The 15,034-nt window shown below is 39.3% G+C and overlaps 1 long non-coding RNA gene and 1 pseudogene across 1 annotated transcript; one reads left to right on the top strand and one right to left on the bottom strand.

The window, feature by feature from the left end:
• Positions 1 to 267: 267 nt before the first annotated feature.
• LOC116092910 lies at positions 268 to 3,372 on the bottom strand. The gene is made up of 3 exons (XR_004119559.1): positions 3,321 to 3,372; positions 1,369 to 1,529; positions 268 to 325 (listed from the first exon to the last, which is right to left on the bottom strand). It is a non-coding gene; the product is annotated as an uncharacterized LOC116092910 (long non-coding RNA).
• Positions 3,373 to 7,677: 4,305 nt separating this feature from the next.
• LOC116092908 lies at positions 7,678 to 8,122 on the top strand (annotated as a pseudogene).
• The last annotated feature ends 6,912 nt before the right edge of the window (positions 8,123 to 15,034 follow it).

The following is a 15,034-nucleotide window of genomic DNA, read 5'->3' on the forward strand; positions in this document are numbered from 1 at the left end:
AGGATGTCCCCACCCACCCTTACCCCACCCCACCCCACCCCCCAGGCCTCCTGGCTCGCCGCAGCCTCAATTCTCTCCATGGTTAGGCTTCTCTTCTCTCACTGAGGCCAGACCAAGCAGTCCTTTGCTGTATATATGTTGGCCCTTTCTTATCTTAAAAAAAAAATTGCCTGTATGCCTTAGAGATGCATCGGGTAGGCAGGTGGCTGTGTTCATACATGTCCTCAGAGTAATGTCTCCTTCAGATCTCCTTGTCTGAACATATGTGCTGTCCTCTTTCTTGCCACCCTCCCTTATTTTGGTGGAGCTTGTCCTCCAGTAGCTTCTAGGAAGGAGTAAAAGATAAAATGTCTTGATACCTTACACATAGAAATTCAGCTTATTCTCTATGTTCTCACATTCTTAGGTTTCATTTTTTTTTTTTTTCTGTATGTAATCTGAGCCTCATTTACTTTGGTACAAATATCTAAAACTGGTAGGCTCAAGACTAACCAGAGTATTTTACTATGGTCAGAGGAGAGTAAGGCAAGAGTTAGCTTGCAATTCTTGAATTGCACCATGCATGCTAGAAATTCTTTGTGCCACCATTGCACGCAACAGTCCTCACACATGTGTCTTCTATGCCTACATGTGCTTCTATTTAGAACTCACAACTCAAATTTTCCAAGATCATTTTAGATTCCATTCTTACATTCTTGAGTGCTAATAATTCCTCTTGTAGCATTAGCCATTACTCTGTGGGCTTCACAAATATAACCCACAATTCTGATAAAACTTAAAATACACTTCTAGACTTTCAGGCTTGCTGTCATCACTTCTGGTGGCCTGTTCAAAAATCATTCCAAATATTAAATTGTGATAAGGCTTGGTATATGTGACCTGACCGTTTGTTCATGATGAATATAACGCTTCCGAGAACGTGTTTCAGGGTGTCTGAGTTTGGTGTGGTGCTCCAATGATTTGGCACAGCTCTGAACTTCTGCTTTTCAAAGGCACACTTTCATCTTATTCTACAAATTGGGCAGTGCATAATTCTTTTTTCCATATCTCAAGTACCCATTAATTAATACCAAACAGATATAATAAAAGAAGTAGAAAGATATAATATAAGAGAATCCATGTTATAAATGTATAAATATTTCTCTTTTTTCTTTCTTTTTTTTTTTTTCTTTTTGGTTTTTCAAGACAGGGTTTCTCTATGTAGCCTTGGCTGTCCTGGAACTCACTCTGTAGACCAGGTTGGCCTCGAACTCAGAAATCCACCTGGGTCTGCCTCCCAAGTGCTGGGACTAAAGGCGTGCACCACCACTGGCCAGCTAAATGTATAAATATTTTTTTAATCCACTATCAACCCAATATATAACATACGTGTCATATTGCAGGTACTACAATGTGAGGATGACAAGGTTCCAGTCTCATTTAATGACACAACTTTATACTTCAAATGAAATCATACAGTAGAAGAGCCTTTATCAGTTCTCTTTTGTTTCCAGACAGGTTGTAAGCATCTTCTATTAGCTTTGAGTTTCCTAGAACCACAGAGTATATGCAACTTATCTTGACAACCTTGGCACATGCAGGATTTATGCTAGCAAGAACTCACCAAAAGAAGATAAATCTGTTTGTTTGGTTTTTTTTAATAAATAAAAATACTTGACATTTCTTATGCTTATGCAACCACTTATGAATTTACTCTTAGAAAAGCTTAATGAGGTACGGTAGTAAAATAGTTCCATTTGGCCTTCCTTTTTATTAAAGTATACATAGGTGAATAATTAAACTATTATAATTTTAACTCCATATCTGGTGGTAGCACGGTGGTGCATTTGCTCTTCTAACACTGGTATCTCCTGGGTTCTATCCTAGCATCCCAAAACTAACTAAAAAAAAAAAAAAAAAAGTTCATCTGTTCCATTTCAGATAGCTTCTAGAATAACTTCTGAAAGTGGAGTTTAACTTTTTATCAGTGGTTTAGAAAGCACCTACAAAGAACACCTAAAATTTCAAAAAGAGGTAAAGACAACAACAGTAACAACCACGCTTCTAGCAAAGTTTCACCCTAAATAAAAAGTCTAACAATTCTAAAACACAGTCAGATGAGTGAATGGAAATACTAAGGGGTCCCTTCTGGAAAAGTCTACAGAACTGATAAACTTTCAAATCTTTGGAACATCTTTGAACATCCCCATCACACAGCTCCTCTTTCCTAAAGGGCCTGTGATCCTTACCTCCCCTCTGAACTCTAAGAAAGGAAAGTGGTCCAGGACTTCCTAGTCCAGCATTTTTACTATCAGAGAAAGGAAAACAGGGGTCCAGAGAGGTGAAGTATCCAACCATTTTACAACTGAGGCTAGAAGCAAAGTGTCCTGTTCTCCCAGACAGGAAGCAGCAGCGGTTCACAGAAATACTGCCTGGTATCCCGGGAATTTGCTCGTCTGCTGTGTGGAAATAGTCTGACCTAGAGAATCTAATTCCAAGACAGTTACACACACATTCCAGATCAAGACCCATCTTCATCTGAATAGAAATAGAGTGACAGACCTGCACCATGCCCACTGTTCTTAAGGACAGAAAAATAAAATTCCTAATCTAGAATTATAAAGTCTCCAGTCCTTTGTATAAAGGAACAAAAAGCTCTTTGAAGAACTGTATCCAACCACAGCACTGATGCCCAACAAACACAATTGGCTACTTTAAGTGGTGTGCCCCAAAGCCTGCATTGGTCCATTTCTTTTTCTCACAAAAGGAGCTGCCTTCCTGCCCACTTCATTTCTGATCAAGGTCAGAAGCCTCACTTCCAGCAATCTGTTTCTTACATCCATCCATACCTGGTTGAATCCCTATAGGGTGCCCTAGCATGAGGTTTCAAAGAAACAAAACCATGGAAGAAATATATTCCTCTTCGCAGGTCCTATGATTTAGGGCTTTGTCAACTATGAACTGGAGTCATATGGGGGACATAGACCTGGGTATTGTTTAGATCCATTTCAAAGTGTGGCTCCGATCCTAAATGCTGGGGAAGACATCAATTCCTGAGGCTTCATTTCTTTATCTCTAAACCAGTGGTTCTCAACTTTCCTAATACTGAGACCCTTTAACACAGTTCTTCATGTTGTGGTGACCTCTGACCATGACATTATTTTCATTCTACATCATAACTGTAGTTTTGCTACTGTTATTATGAATCATAATGTGATGTTTTTGGAGATAGAGAATTGTCAGGAGGTTGTGACCCATGGGTTGAGAACCACTGCTCTCAAATGTATGTAGGTAATAACACTTTTCTGTGTTGATGTAGCAAACACCAAATTAAAACATACTTATAAAGTATCTCACGAGGCATACTCAGCTCCATCAGACTCTTCATTTCCATCTCTCCTTGCTGTTCACCTTTTCCTCAAAAATAAACACCACAGTTTAGAAGGCTGGGGGGATGGCTTGGTGGGGGTAGGTGCTTCCTGTCAAAACTGATAATCTGAGTTAAACCCCTGGGTACCCACTTGGTCAAAGGAATGAAGGTGTCCAGCAAGTTGTCACCTGACCCTCACACATGTGCTGTAGCACGTGAACACACACATCCCCACACATTAAATAAGTAAGTGCCGTAGACTACAATGAATGTGAGGACTCAGAAGCTAAGGCAGGAGGACTGTGAATTCAAGACTAGCCTTCAAAAACCCCAAAGCGTGGGTAGACATACCAGAATTGTAATTCACTATGCATCTGTCTCTACTTTTATTTGTATTTAACATTCTCTTAACATTCATTGTAAAATGAGCAGTTTTTAAAAACAAAAACAAAAACAAAAACCAAACCAAACCAATGTTTAGTGCTAGGCTTGGTAGTGCAGGTCTATAAGCCTAACTTCTTGGGAAACTGAGTCAGAAGAATGCGAAGCTCAAGCCAGTATGCTACAGAGTGAGTTCAAAACCAGCTGAGTTCAAAATGTACAACTGAGTTAAACTCTGTTCCAAATGAACAAAAACTTAAAAGGTGCTTGAGACATAGCTCGGTGGCAGAGTCCGTGCATAGCATTTGTGAGGCCCAGTGCAGTCAAACAAACAAGCCAGCCCACTAAGGTTTAGTAAATAGAAATAAACATAAGTAAAATCATTTCTATTCAGATAAAAAAATTTAAGTCAGTAATTCCAAAGCCAGGGAATGTTGTTTTATTCAAATTGAGGTATTTTATAAAATATCCAACATCTCCAGGAGGTTTTCCTCTAATAAGAAGCTACCTGAAATCTCAATGGCAAGGCTACTAACTTTGACTTAGGTTACACTCTGAGTGCATATATTTAAAAAAGCAGCCGGGCGGTGGTGGCGCACGCCTTTAATCCCAGCACTTGGGAGGCAGAGGCAGGCGGATTTCTGAGTTCGAGGCCAGCCTGGTCTACAGAGTGAGTACCAGGACAGCCAGGGCTACACAGAGAAACCTTGTCTCGAAAAACCAAAAAAAAATAAAAAATAAAAAAAAAATAAAAAATAAAAAATAAAAAAGCAACATTATTTTAACAAACTACTACCTACTTTCTTTCTCTAGGTAGTGCACAATAACTTTGGATTTAGTCATCTCTGAACTGGTTTTTAAACAAATTTCTTGTTTTCAGTTGTCATAGGTAGCCTGGTATGTTCAGCAGCTGGCAAACATCATTGTTAATCTCATGAAATAAAATTCAGTGAGTCCATGGTTCAAAGTAAATATTTGCTCATATTCTTTAAAAAGTTTTATTCTGCGATCGAATAATAACCAGGGATGATAATAGATCAGGGAACTAACTCTATTATTAATTTCTCCTATCCCTATTAATATTGCATACTTCTTCACTGCCTCTACAAAGAATAAGTACGTTTATAAATAAATTGCTCACAGTTCCGACCAAGCTATGACTTTGGGTTGGTTCAGTGTTTCTGCATCTACTCCTATCTGCTTCCTGTCTGGCTGGAGAAGCGCAGGGGAATTCTGTGGCACACTTGAAACAGTGCTACACGCTGCTCTGAAGAGCTCTAGCTACAGCTCGGTAGAGCTCATGCATCATTCTCCCCAATCCTCATGACAACTTTGGAACATAATAAGCAGCTTCAAAGGGGTCTGTATCTAATAAAAAGTGTTTAAGATATGCCAGATTTCATGGTTGCTATGAAAATGATCAACCAACTAGAAACATTGGGTATTTTATGCCAAAAAAAAAAAAAGTGTTTTAACTATGATTCATCTTTGGTCATTAGCTGATGATTCTGAGTCCTCATTATACTGAAACTGCACTAGAACCAAGGAAAAATATTTTCAGATTTGGCTTCATTTATGTGATGGTTCTACCTCTTCTGTAGCAATTCTGCCTCTGGGACTGCAAATGATTCGGGATGTAATGTAAAGTAGTATCACATGGCAAGACATTTGCTCTTGCTGCAGATCAAGGCCAGCACTAAATTCAAACCCTAATGGGAACTAGGACTTAAATAGGAACGGCCAAACCAAACAGATGAAGAAAAAGAATCCCAAGGAGTTTTCCACTTTTTTTTTTTAAAAATAAAACCTAGGTATTTACTAATCTGTGAATTCAGAAAAGTTTACCAGTAGTTAGTTATTCTAGCATGATAACTAAGAACTTTTTACCCTTACAGTAATTCCATTTGTTTGATTTTTTTTCTGTACAAAGGAAACATTTATTTTAAACTTTCAATTGTACCAAATATTTTAAACAGTTCAGTGCTCTTTGAACCAAATACAATTAAAAATGATTGTCAAAAGTATGGCATGAATTTGCTTATATGAGGGTGCTAGCTGCTAAGTCTTCAATAAGTAGGCTACAATCTATATAACTGGGGATAGGGAGGAAGGATCGATTGCCCTAGGAAAAGGAAATAGAACAGATAGTAATGGGTGGGGAAGTGGTGAGAACTGGAAGATCAAACAGGATTGGAAGGAAAGAATGCAGTGAGGGAAGGAATTCAGCCAACACTACAGAGTATTTAAGGGGCTGTATGGAAACCTAACCAGCAAAGCCTTCTTAAAATATACACATAAATGAAAGAGATTGTCTTAGCTAGGGTTTTACTGAATAGACACCATGACCAAGACAAGTCTTATAAAGGACAACATTGAATTGGAGGTGGCTTACAGGTTCAGAGGTTCAGTCCATCGTCATCAAGGTGGAAGCAGAGCAGCATCCAGACAGGTGTGATGCAGGCAGAGCTAAGAGTTCTACACCTTTATCTGAAGGCTGCTAGTAGAAGACTGACTTCCAGGCAGCTAAGGTGAGGGTCTTCAAGCCCACCACCACAGTGACACACCTAATTCCAACAAGGCCACACTCCAAAGAGTGCCACTCCCTTGGCCAAGCATATTCACACCATGACATTCCACTCCCTGTCCCCCAGAGGCTTGTTCAAACACGAGTCTATGATGGCCATATCTAGCCATGACATAATAAAAAAGTATGTTTAGTCCAGCTTCCATAATTCACATAGTCTATAAGCAGTCTCAACAGTGTTAAAGTCCAAAGTTAAAAAGTCTTTTCTGAGATTTATCCAATCACTTAACTGTAATCCCCAAGGCAAGACAGGATAAACTCTAGTGGTCTTGAGATCTCCGCTCCTTTTTCATCTTTGTTGACTGCAACAAACTTCTTTCTCCCAGGCTGGTTCCACTCCCTGTTAGCAGCTTTCCTCAGCAGACAGCCCACAGCTCTGATGTTTCTAACATCTTGTGGGGGTCTCCAAGTCAACTTCAGTTTCACAGCTCCTTGTTTCAATGTCTGGGATCCACACATGATCTTCTGGGCTTCTCCAAAGAGCATGGGTTACTTCTCTATGCTGCCGTCTGTAGCACTCTAGGTTCTGGTTGATCCACTCTACTGCTGCTGCTGTTCTTGGTGATCATTCCATGGTACTGGCATCTCCCAATACATTGGGGTCTTCCATTGTAACTAGGCTACACCAATAGACTCTCATAGGCTCTCTTTATGGTGCCAAGCCACAAATCCTTTGCATCACCCCTTCAGTACTGAGCTGTCAACTACTCCTGAGGCTACACCTTCTTTAGTGGTCTTCCATGGCTTCTCATGGTGCCAAGCCTCAGCTGTTGTTTATGACCCCTTCATGCCTTCAAAACCAGTACCACCTGGGAGACCCTTACACATTACCAAGTACAGCTGCAGCACCAGTTACAACCTGGGCTATCTCTGGAACATAGCTTTTTTGTGCTCCCAGAAAAACACTTCCCAGAAGATTTCACCTCAGTGATTCGGGTCTTTTCTAAATCACAGCTAATTTCTTAGCTCCAGCTAACCAGCATCAATTGTCCCAGTAATCCCTTCTATTTTTCATTCTAAAACCAAGGCCAGGGCTGAAGCAGTTCTGCTGCCTAATAGGGCTGGAACATGGCCCTCCTTATTCTATTATCAGTTGTCTGATTTCCAACTCCCTCTTCGCCTAAGCTTGGTTTTCCTGGAATTTGCTCTGTAGATTGACCTTGAACTCAGAGATCTACGTGGCTCTGTCTCCTGTAATGCTGGGATTAAAGTCATATACCACCATACCTGGATTTTAGCTTTTCTTCACCTAGAAGGTGCTTTGTCCCAGGCTGGCCTTGAACTCAGAGATCTGTTTGGCTTTGCCTCCTAGGATTAAAGGTGTTTTCCTACCTCGTTCTCTCTTTGCTGCCAGACCTCTGACATGGGTTGAAGGCATGCTTTCAGGAAGGGCCTGTCCCAGTTGGGCACTGCCCTACGGCCATAGCATCCCCACATGACTTAAACTGACACCTGACAACGTGAAGGAGCGGATTTACAAACTGGCCAAGAAAGACCTGACTCCCTCCCAGATAGGTGTGGTTCTGAGAGACTCACATGGTATGCCACAGGTCTGCTTTGTGACTGGAAATAATATATTGAGAATCATTATGTCCAAAGACCTTGCCTCTGATCTCCACCATTTGATTAGGAAAGCAGTTGCTGTCCGAAAGCACCTTGAGAGGAACAGAAAGGATAAGGATGTTAAATTCCACCTGATTGTGATAGAGAGCAGAATTCACCGGTTGACTCAATACTGTAAGACTAAGCAGGTGCTCCCACCCAGTTGGAAACACGAATTGTCCACAGCCTCTGCTCTAGTGGCATAAATGCTGTTGTGTACATAAGCAATAAAATCACTCTGAGTAAATTCAAAAGAAGAGAAAAGAGAGGAGAAAAGAAAAGAAGAGAAAAGAAAAGAAGAGAAGAGAAAGGAAAAGAAAAGAAAAAGGTGTATACCACCATTCCTGGATCTAAATTTAGCTGGGTAGGATCTTGCCCCAAAATCCCTTATTCTTTTAAAGCCCACACCCACAGTGACACACCTATTCCAACAAGGCCACGCCTCCAAATAGTGCCACTCCCTTGGCCGAGCATATTCAAACCATGACAGAGATCTAAATTAGAATCACCAAATGACAGGGTTGACAAAGCCCCCAATGGACATCTTTCACCACCGAATGAAACCTCCAGTGCTAGGAATGGGTTCCATCTAATTGAGTTGTTGGGCAAAGGGCCCCATGGAAATCCCCAAGCAATATGTATGGCCAAGGCTATTGATTGCTCTCCATACACTGATAGTAAAGCCCGATTACTGTAGTCAAGGCCTACGTTAACTCACTGAACATGGAGAAGTTGATCTGGAGGTTACCTACCGAGAGCCTTCCCCCTACTGAGTAGTGTTCATGGTTCTCTGCTCACTACCAGAGGAGAAAGGGAAACACCAAGCTAGTTACAAACCCTGAAATCTACAATGGTGACCTGCCTGCAAGGTGCACGGGTGCCATAGTGACATAAAAGTTGTGGGAGTCGGCTGGGGGGTGGTGGCACACGCCTTTAATCCCAGTACTTGGGAGGCAGAGGCAGGTGGATTTCTGAGTTCGAGGCCAGCCTGGTCTACAGAGTGAGTTCCAGGATAGCCATGGCTACACAGAGAAACCCTGTCTCGAAAAACCAAAAAAAAGAAAAAAAAAGAATTTATTGTATGAAAAAAATCTATATTCAATTAAAAAATTAAATAAATGGCTGTCAGAGTATTTTCCTAATCAAAATTTTTATCTGGGGGGGGGTGTTCTGTAAAATACTAAAGATGTTATATTCTCAGATTTTAACAGACTCGAATATATACCTGTATATTTTTTTAAAAATTTTTCAAAAGAATGAAGTGCTTCAATAAAAAGATAAAGTAATTTCTCTTGTCTAGTAGGAAATTGGTTTCTTTTTTCTTCAAAAAAACCCCAAAAGATCCATCTTTGCAGGCATTAGTCATCATTCCATCTTTGCAGGCATCCCCCAGTGAACTGATGTCCATGGTTCTGACCACCCTTATTTTCTCACTTTCATAATGTTGAAGGAAAATACTAGGCTGTTATAAATGGAAGGCCAGGGTATTCCAAAATACTTCCATAGAGTCTAATATGTGTCAGTCTCAATGACAGACACTAGTGACATACAGGATTTAATAAGACAAGCAATAGTCCCCGACATCCTGGGGTAATCCATTTTAGTGTGTTTTGTCCATTTTATAAAGTTTTTTTTTGGGGGGGTTGTTTATTTGGTTTTAGTTTGTTGTTGTTTTATCCACACAGGGTTTCTCTGTATATCCTTGGATGTCCTGGAACTTGTTCTATAGACCAGGTTGGTCCTGAACTCAGAGATCTGCCTGCTTATGCCTAATTAATGCTGGGATTAAATGTGTGGTTTACCATTTTTATTTTTTTTTAAAGACTCAATCTTTTATAACAGTATCTATGAAGCACCAAATGTATCAAAGTTACCATAATTTCAAAAGTAGTGAAGAGATTAATAACTTTCTCATTTTTGTTTGGAATTTATACCAATCTGTTCACATTTATATTGCACACTGTAACAAATAAATGTTTCTTCTTTATCTTATATCCTACTTGAAAAAAGGATTACCTATGAGTTCCAGGGAAAGTACCGCAGCCTGAGAATCATCTCTACTCACATATGGCACCTCTTCTTTGGGTTTTGTCCTCAATAAGATCAAATGTAAAGAGACTAAGGCAGGATATTGCAAGGTCAGGGCCAGATTAAACAACACTGGGCGGTGGGGGAGGGAAAGAGTGAGAGAGATTTAACCTTCCTCCACACAGGACTGAAACTGGAAGAAGACAAAAAGTAAAGGAAATACCTGGGCCAGCTGGCTCCATCAGAGCCTGAACGTCACATTGATGTCTGAATTACTAGATTTCTTTATATCTTTGGTGGCACACGCCTTTAATCCCAGCACTTGGGAGGCAGAGGCAGGCGGATTTTTGAGTTCAAGGCCAGCCTGGTTTACGGAGTGAGTTCCAGGACAGCCAGGGCTACACAGAGAAACCCTGTCTCAAAAAAAACAAAAAAACAAAAAAACAAAAAACATAGTAGTTAGCTAAAATTAAAAAAAAAATTCAGTGGTAAATATAAGTAAATAATTACCACATAACTTATCTTCCTTGAAAACATACATTTTCTGGGAGAGTTTGATATTTTTTTTTCTTTCAGAGGGTGTATTATTTAATTTCCTTTTTTGCTGTGAGAAATTGTCTGACAAAAAGCAACTGAAGAGGGGAAGAGTCTGAAGGGCTGGTCCACCAGAGGGGAGATGGATGCTGCATCTGCAGTCAGGAAGCAGCTTCATCACTCCCTGCTTCCTCTCTCTTTTCATTCTGTGGGAACCCCAAGAACCAGGTGCCGCTCCCATTCTGTGTAGGACTTCCTGCCTCACCAAACCATCTAGAGACTCCTTCCCAGAGATACACAGGGGTTTGTCCCCTGGGTGATTCCGGATTCTGTCAGGTTGTCAATATTAACAATCACAGAAGGTAGAACCATCGAATTGCTAAAGTTCCAATAAAAAAGAATGTTTTTCATTTAAAATCTAGAATTAGATAAGTTGTTGAGTAAATATATAAGATAAAAAAAAGATTACTAGTGAAATCTAGAGGAAAGGTAAAAAAAAAAATCTCATCATTTGAAGAAAATGTATTTATTATTTGAATCCAGGGATTTTTTGTTTTGTTTTGTTTTGTTTGTTTTTTTCGGTTTTTCGAGACAGGGTTTGTCTGTGTAGCACTGGCTGTCCTGGAACTCACTCTGTAGACCAGGCTGGCCTCGAACTCAGAAATCCACCTGCCTCTGCCTCCCAAGTGCTGGGATTAAAGGCGTGTGCCACCACCGCCTAGCCTATGAACCCAGGGATTTAATGGCCCAAACTAGACTGATGTTCTAGTCAGCTTTAATTTTGATTTTGTATTTGCCTCTAGTATCTTCCTTTTTGTAACTTCTCTGTTTTCTAAAGACCCCAAGTCAGAAGCAGGTAAGGGACAGATGTTAATTTGCCAACAAGCAGCTCATTCTATGGCCATTTTAAGTAACAATCGAGTTTTATGTGATCATGGATCATGAATTACAATTTCAATAGGTAATATTTTCAAAGGAAGATTTTTAAGCATTATAATGTTAAATGTTAAATGTTAAAAATTCTTTGCTAAAGATCTAATTTTGGTTTTTCAAGACAGGGTTTCTCTATGTAGCCCTGGCTGTCCTGGAACTCACTCTGTAGACCAGGCTGGCCTCAAACTCAGAAATCCACCTGCCTGGCTCTAATTATTTTTAATTAAATCACAACTGGGAGTACAAGGTACTCAAGAGCTGCCCAATGCTTCTCAACCTCTGGCTTCTACCGACGAAAGGTAACACAATCAGTCAAGTGAGAATGAGCTTCAGTCAATATCAGTCAAGAATAACGTCTGGGGCTCATCTAGAGATAGAGCACTTTGCCTACTGTGTGCAAGGCTTGAGCTCTGTCTCAGCACTGTATGAAAGCACTTTTTAAATTTTTATTTATTTTTTGTTTTGTTTTGTTTTGTTTTTTTGTTTTGTTTTTTCGAGACAGGGTTTCTCTGTGTAGTCCTGGCTGTCCTGGAGCTCACTCTGTAGACCAGGCTGGCCTCGAACTCAGAAATCCACCTGCCTCTGCCTTCCAAGTGCTGGGATTAAAGGCGTGTGCCACCACTGCCTGGCCTTCAAACATATTTTTAAAAAGAAAAATACATTGTAAGCTGACAATCGTAATTAATACTATTAGTTACTATTAATAATTAAGAGTATAATAGTAGTATTAATAATTAGTAGGGAGATAAGCTAGAAGCCTAGAAATTAGCAATATCTTCCAATATTTTATGAGTTTTGAAGTTATAACTTCATATATTATTTTAAGCAACACATAATTATACATACACCTAGTTCACACATTTTCTATATGAAAGATTCAATGATGTTTCAATTAAAATATAGCTATTAAATGTTACCAAATAAGCTAGCTCACCTATGACAGAATGTGACTCTTTTGAAAAATCATGTATATCTAATAATTACTTTCTTCTCTCTCTTGTTCTTTTTTTAATTTGTGTGAATGTACATAAGTTTGGGCACCATGTACATGCAGTGCCCATGGAGGCCAGAAGTGGATCTCAGATACAGTGGGACTGGAGTTACAAAAGGTTGTGAGTCACCATGTGGGTGCTGGGAATCGAACCTGAGTCATCTGGAAGAGCAGTAAGTACTCTTAACCACTGAGCCACCTCCCTTGCCCCACTACTTACTTCCTTTTTATTACTTTTTAATTAATGGTATTGGAAATGCTACTGCCAATTGCAGCCCCCTGAGGTGCTGTCATTTCTCTAAGGTTGCCCTGGTATCTTATTCTAGACACTCCTTGGGTTTCTGTAGTGTAACTCCTTTGCTGGTAGACATTTCTTCTCAGAAGAGGGAAACTGAGGGATTAAGAGGTTTATCAGCACTTATAAAACAATTTTATAGCAAAACCAAACTCATTCTTGGTCTCTCCCATCAGATAATATACATGTTATTCATGTTATTGCCAGTGGCCACATATAACAGGGAAGAATGACGTAGTATAGTCATTAACAGCTTTTTCCTTGTGCTGCTACACTGGAACATTTAAGCTAAATGGTAGAGCCACAGAAATACCGTTTTAGTTCACTGAGATTACACTGTAAAATCCATAATGAAATAAAGGGTGCAACAACTAGGATCATTACTTCAAAATGCGAACTGCCTGCCTTATATCTTAACTTCAAAGGTTAAGAGATTCTCACCCTTACGGAAAGAGAGCATTATTGTTTTGCAAAGTATCAAATCCTAGACATATCTAATAGTAACTTTGTAATATTGTACAATAGTCTCACTCTGAGGATCTGTTAATGTGATACTGCTTCAGAAATGGAGTGCTAGGAAAACCTTAGTAAAAATCCATAGAGTGTTTGCTTACACCACTGTGTATTTTTTATTGATTCCTTTTAAAAGCTGAAAAACACTCCTTCATTTTGTATCTTTTCAAATAATTTGGTGATTAGAAACATAGAAAACAATCATGAACTTCTTCTAAATCCAAGAATCAACATGATGGCTGGAATGTAGGCTGTCCAATGTGCAACAAATATCTGGGTTTAGTATCTCTCCTGAAGTTACTTTCCTTAATGTAGATAGTTGCTTAATTTCTGCTGAAAACATTATATCTTTCTTCTGAGTCTTTCACGTGCTATTATTCACTGGGAGATGGAGATGTCAGGCTTTCTTGAGAACCTGTGGCTCACAGTCTACCTCCTAACGACTATGAAGTGATCCACTGGTGCACTCATCTGTAAGACAATGGCCTAGCAGAAGTATGCTGTTTACAAATAATGAAAAACTCGTGTTGCAGCGTTGGGTTTTTGTTTTTGTTTTTTTCCATCAGTGAAATAGGGCCTTAGTTCTTAGGATTGGTTTTTTCCCCTACGTGGTTCTTTCTAAATGTACTTCCCATACCCTGCTGAAAACTGAAGTCTTTGGGGAAGTACCAGATGTAAGTCAAATGGTCAAAGTGGGGGCTAAGAGAGCAGTAATCAAGGGCTCCCACAGCCTCCACTGCATGGTTTGTGGGTACAGGCACGGAGCCAGGATAACTGCATTAAAGCCTTTAAGTCTGGTCCTCCAGGGACCTCTCCAATTCCAACAGGGGCTGCCATGTTACTTATTAACAACTCTCTACACACTAGCAAAGGTACTTACATGAATAGTCTGCAGTCTTATTGATTTATTTTTTCATTGATTTTATTTATTTATTGTCATTTTTGTTTTTATTTGTAGACTTTTAATTTCTCGTGGACAACTATAAATTATATACTTTTTGTAGTTTGGGAATAGTTTAGTTTTTCCTTTGTACATAGATTTCAAAATTCCTACATCTAGTTTCTTTTCAATTCTTCCCAACAGTCTAAAGTATAAAATTCTCTTTTTTTTTTTTTTCTTTTTTCACCTAGTGTTTGCTTGCTTGTTAGGAAGCAGGGTATTAATGAGGTAGGGAGGTGACTGGCCTGAAACTCTTGGGCTCAGGTGAGTCATCTGTCTCAGCTTCATGAGTTCTACATTTTTTTAAAAAGGGAAAATTTACAAAAGTAGGGTCTTTAAATGTTTGGGAAATGCTATTCTCAAGAAAACAGTTAAACACACACCTACACACCATGAAACATCTAAATATTCTGATTTTATAATCCTAAAATGTCTTTTTAATATTTCCTACTCCCTTTGTAGCAGAAATGTTTTCATTTCTTCAAATAAGTTTTATGTTTACTTTCGTGGTAGATCCCACCTGTTGTTTCAGAATGAATGCTTACAGATTACTCTTCCCCGTTTAATTATGTGGCTGAAGAATACCACACTAATAGTCAGGAAGGGGAGTTTATATAAGATAATGTAATGTCATAATCAAGCACATGGTATTTATTTTTCTGAAACTCATGTGATCAACAATACCCACTGATAACTAATTTTAACATCAACACTAAAATAATCTCTTGTAAATTCACATTGGATTAACAAGCCAAATATTTCTACTTACTGTCTTGAGAAATTACTGAAATTATAGATTTAGAAATGAAACATTCCGCTGGGCGGTGGTGGCGCACGCCTTTAATCCCAGCACTTGGGAGGCAGAGGCAGGCTGATTTCTGAGT

This window comes from Mastomys coucha, unplaced genomic scaffold, assembly GCF_008632895.1.
Source record: "Mastomys coucha isolate ucsf_1 unplaced genomic scaffold, UCSF_Mcou_1 pScaffold16, whole genome shotgun sequence".
NCBI classification, from domain to species: domain Eukaryota; kingdom Metazoa; phylum Chordata; class Mammalia; order Rodentia; family Muridae; genus Mastomys; species Mastomys coucha.